Below are 4929 nucleotides of genomic sequence, written 5' to 3' on the forward strand. Positions count from 1 at the left end.
GGCACACTGTGGCTCACGTTGTGGAGCTGTGGCGCCTGTTGCGGCAGTAATGGCGCGGCACTGTGCCACACGCCAGGAATGTGGGGAGTGTGGCAGGCAGGGCAGGGCGGCGCACGTCTGGAGTGTGGCCCTCAGCAGCATCCATACACGGCGTTTCGCGATGCGCAGCAACTGCGTCGATATTTGGTTGTGTTGGTATGGGTGGCACGGCGGCAGCCAATGGCGGCACCACGCGTCGGCCAGCGGGCGGCGTGTCGTCCCGGGTACTGCAAGCCACCGTGGGGTTTGTGTAGCTGAGCGAGCTGGACTCTGCTTGATTCAATAAGGAGGCTTTGTTGGCCTTGCAGAGTGGACACGTTGTGGCCTACTTGATGAAGACGCGGCGTGGCGGCGGTGGAGGTGGAGGTGGAGGTGGAGGGTTCCTCTGCGTGGCGTTGTGGCCCACTTAGCCAAGGGCCTGCTGGTGTGCCGCAGCTGTGGCGGCGTGCCTCCCCAGTGCTGTATGAGCGGCGGTGTTGTGGCCCCTGTTTGGCCGGATGCACGTAGCAAGGTCAGCCACAGCTCGGCCTCTGTGTTCGGAATCCTCAATACTGGTATTGGTGGTCCTCGTGGCGGCGGCGGAGGCTAGGGCACGGCTGGGCTGCACCAGTTACTAGGCTGATGCACCACACCTCACTTGCTGTGTGTGTGTGTGTGTGTGTGTGTGTGTGTGTGTGTGTGTGTGTGTGTGTGTGTGTGTGTGTGTGGCCTCGGTGGCAGGTCTTCAGCAGTCCGCGGCGTGGCAGGCCTTGACACGCGGGCCACGTGGTGCCACCTTTCCCTACCTGTCCTCCGCGTAATCAGCCTTGTCTCGCCGCGGCTCACCTCGCAGGGAGCAGCGCACCTGAGGCGGCTGTCAAAATACATCCTGCCGGCTGCCAGGCAATGCACACATCTTCACGTCCTCTCCTCCTCCTCCTCCTCCTCCTCCTCCTCCTCCTCCTCCTCCTCCTCCTCCTCCTCCTCCTCCTCCTCCTCCTCCTCCTCCTCCTGCTTGTTCATCTTATTCTTGTTTATGTTCTTATATTTCTTGTTATTCTTGCTCATCATGATGTTCTCCTCCTCCTCCTTCTCCTCCTCCTCCTCCTCCTCCTCCTCCTCCTCCTCCTCCTCCTCCTCCTCCTCCTCCTCCTCCTCCTCCTCCTCCTCCTCCTCCTCCTCCTCCTACCCAGGCCAGCCACAGCATTACGCACCCACACACTGACACCGCCACTAAATCCATTACACCGATGATTTCACAAGCGGTTGGTCTGTCTCTCATGCCTCTTGTGCAGCTTCCAGGCTTTCTCCGTCCACCCCAACCCTCCACCGCTCCCCTCCCTCATCCCCACCCACACCATCCTCCCCCTCTTTCTCTCCCTCAAAGCCCCAGCCCCTCCAAGCATTTCTATGTTACGCGCTGTCAGATTCGTGGTATTTTTGGTGCAATGTGTGAAGTGTTTGCCTCACCTCACGTTCCCTTCACCTGGTCTATCGTGCTGGTAATGTTTTCACTCCCTCAGTCGTCCCGTGCTTCCCTCCTGCCACGCTAACACTAGGCGACATATTCAGAAACGCTTCCCTCTCTCTTACCGCGTTTCTCAAATAGTACGAAGACTCCTCCTATTCATATTTTTCTTCATGTTCTCTTCCTCCTCCTCCTCCTCCTCCTCCTCCTCCTCTTATTTTTCTTTTTTTCTCTTCCTCATTTTTCTTTTGCTTTTCCTCCTCCTCCTTCTTCTCCTCCTCCCCCATAATTAGATAAAACTCAGGTGTGAATGACTTAATTAACACAGCGGGTGCCTCCAGGTAATAGCAGTCACAGTTACTTCTCACCTGGATGTGCTGTACCGTACTAGTCCACCTGTATGCACTGTACCGTACCGCTCACCTTGGTACACCTGGTGGAAAATGTACTGTGTTAATTAGTGGTCCCGTGTTTCCTCTTACCTTTTATTACATTTTTCTTTATTTTATTTTATTTTTTTTTGTCTTTATTTTTTCGTCTTTTTTTCTTTCATTTTTTATTCTTTTTCTCATTTTTTTTTCTTTCTATGTATTTCTTATTTTTATTTGCTCCTCTTCCTTCTTCTTCTTTTCTTCTTTTTCGTTTTCTTCTTTTCTTTTTTTTCTTTTCATTATAGCCATCATCATCATCTTCTTCTTCTTCTTCTTCTTCTTCTTCTTCTTCTTCTTCTTCTTCTTCTCCTTCTTCTTCTTCTTCTTCTTCTTCTTTCTCCTTCTCCTTCTTCTTCTTCTTCTTCTTCTTCTTCTTCTTCTTCTTCTTCTCCTCCTTCTCCTTCTCCTTCTCCTCCTCCTCCTCCTCCTCCTCCTCCTCCTCCTCCTCCTTCTCCTCTTATCGCTTCATTTTTCCTCCTCTTTTTCCCTTAATAGCCACTTGGTTAATTTTAGAAGGAGGGCAAACACACACACACACACACACACACACACACACACACACACACACACACACACACACACACACACACACACACACACACACACACGAATGATTAAGTGAAAGTTATGTTTAGGTCACGAGTTTCTTGCCTCCCTATCTACCCCTGTATCTCTCTCTCTCTCTCTCTCTCTCTCTCTCTCTCTCTCTCTCTCTCTCTCTCTCTCTCTCTCTCTCTCTCTCTCCATGTCATCAGCTGTTTATCCTAATTCTCACTGTGTTTATTTCATTTATTCTTCTTTTATTAGTTCCTTTCTGCGTCTATCTACATCTTTAATAACCCTGGTGTGTGTGTGTGTGTGTGTGTGTGTGTGTGTGTGTGTGTGTGTGTGTGTGTGTGTGTGTGTGTGTGCCTTCTTACTTCCTCCCTGTCTCACCTTCTGTTCTTCCGTCTGTCAACACCACCACCACCACCACCACAACTTCCCTACGGTACACACTCTCTTCCTCTCCCTCCCCCTCTCCCTCTCTCTCCCTCTCTTCCAAGGTCAAACACTCACAGCAACACTAGTACACTGTGTCATCACCACTGCTACACCTCAGTACACCTTTTTTGCACCTTCTCTGTTTGTTTACCTGTGCATTTATTTATTTATTTATTTATTTTATTATTTATTTGTGTGTGTGTGTGTGTGTGTGTGTGTGTGTGTGTGTGTGTGTGTGTGTGTGTGTGTGTGTGTGTGTTTTACTTGCTTGTTTCTGTCCTCTCTATCTGGCTACACTTCACTCACTCACTCACTTACTCACTCACTCACTCACAACACCAGTAAACAGATCTACATTCCTTATAAGTTTACCTGTATCTCTACACCTCTCCTTATTAACCTGTCTACCTGAACTATATCTCTATTACTTGTCTACCTGTCTCTCACAACACCTGTCAAATTTACCTATTATATTACCTTTCCTATTAATTAACACCTAAACCTCTCTTTATAACCCTTTTAAATAACAATCCATTTTCACCTGGCACACCTTTGGCTCTTTGGCACTCTCTGGCACTCACCTGTATGAATGAAGCGTTCAGTAGAGTGGCACTGTTGGCTCCTCTGTTACACCTCAGAATGCCGCTGCTCTGTTGAAGTGGCACTCGTATTATGCCAAAGAGTTGATGCTGTGACACTTCAAGGACACAGAGATGAAGGGTTGAGGGTTACATGTCTTTTTGTGGGGTTCTGTAAGGGCAGGATAGCAGGCGATGTGATGGAAGTGAAGGGACTGTCTAGATTGGTTCACTTATTCACTGGTTCTCTGGTTCGTTGGTTCGTCGGTTTGCTAGTGAGTCTAGGAAACATAAATTGGTTCGTTCCACTCTTTTACACAAATATTACTGGTTCTGTCTCTCTCTCTGTCTCCCTCTTCACTCTCTAGAAAACACAGGAATGGTTCGCTTGTCTGTCTAGAAATTGTATAACCGGTTCCCTTCGCTATCTAGAAAACACAGAACCGGGTCTCTTCACCGTCTAGAATATATGAAACAGGTTAATTCTTCTCACTGTCTAGAAATCATAGTACTGGTTCGCTTAGCTGTCTAGAAAACGAATAACCGGTTCCACTCACTACCTAGAGAACAGAACCGGGTCTTGTCACCATCTAGAAAGCTTGAAACCAGTTAAATCTTCTCACGTAGTAGTGGTTCGCTTAGCTGCCTAGAAAACGAAGAACCGGTTCCACTCACTACCTAAAGAACGGAACCGGGTCTTGTCACCACCTAGAAAACTTAAAACCGGTTAATTCTTTATCGAGGAAACACAAAAACCGGTTCTTGTCACCTAGAAAACACTGGAGCTGGTTCACTGGTTCACTGGTTCACTTTTACCCTCTAGAGAACACATAACCAGTACGCTTTACCACTCAGCCAGCAAGACCTTCACTTCACTACCTACTGAAGGAGGCGAAGACGAGGGCTGGGTACTGATGTGGTCTGGACACGAGCTCCACCTTAGCACGAATGATTATGAAGCTGAGGCGAGACTTGGATGCTCCTTTGAGCTCTTAAGGTATACCCAGTCCCTCCCCAGTGCCTCCCAGACCCTCCCAGTGCCTCCCAGTGTGTCCCTAGTACCCTCCTCCTCCTCCTCCTCCTCCTCTCTCGTAGGTTCCAAGGATGCTCCCCCTACTTAGCCCTCCCTCTCTCTCTCTCTCTCTCTCTCCCTTCTCTCCATATGTTTCTCCCTTCCTCTCCTTCCTCTCTCCCTCTCCCCTCTAGCCTTTTCGGTCCTCCTCCCCATTCATCGTCATTCCTCTCCACTTCACACACACACACACACACACACACACACACACACACACACACACACAAGGTTGTATAATATATGATAAATGTGTGTGTGTTTGTCTCGTTTCTTGTGTGTGTGTGTGTGTGTGTGTGTGTGTGTGTGTGTGTGTGTGTGTGTGTGTGTGTGTGTGTGTGTGTGTGTGTGTTTTGGCTACGTCTCATCTCTCCTCGTCTG

The 4929-nt window shown here is 48.9% G+C and overlaps 1 protein-coding gene across 3 annotated transcripts in view; it reads right to left on the bottom strand.

The window, feature by feature from the left end:
* LOC123510212 (beta-1 adrenergic receptor-like) overlaps positions 1–4429 on the bottom strand; it is a 34953-nt gene extending 30524 nt beyond the window's left edge. Inside the window, exons 1-2 of one of the 3 annotated variants that reach the window (XM_045265138.1) lie at positions 4363–4429; positions 3483–3939 (exon numbers count right to left, since the gene is read on the bottom strand). The gene's annotated coding sequence lies outside the window, so the exon portion shown is untranslated. Of the gene's footprint in view, positions 1–3482; positions 3940–4358 lie in introns of all 3 variants that reach the window. The other 2 variants (XM_045265140.1, XM_045265141.1) reach the window with 2 other exon arrangements.
* Between the last annotated feature and the right edge of the window lie 500 nt (positions 4430–4929).

The sequence above is a fragment of the Portunus trituberculatus genome, chromosome 28 (genome assembly GCF_017591435.1).
Source record: "Portunus trituberculatus isolate SZX2019 chromosome 28, ASM1759143v1, whole genome shotgun sequence".
NCBI classification, from domain to species: Eukaryota; Metazoa; Arthropoda; class Malacostraca; order Decapoda; family Portunidae; genus Portunus; species Portunus trituberculatus.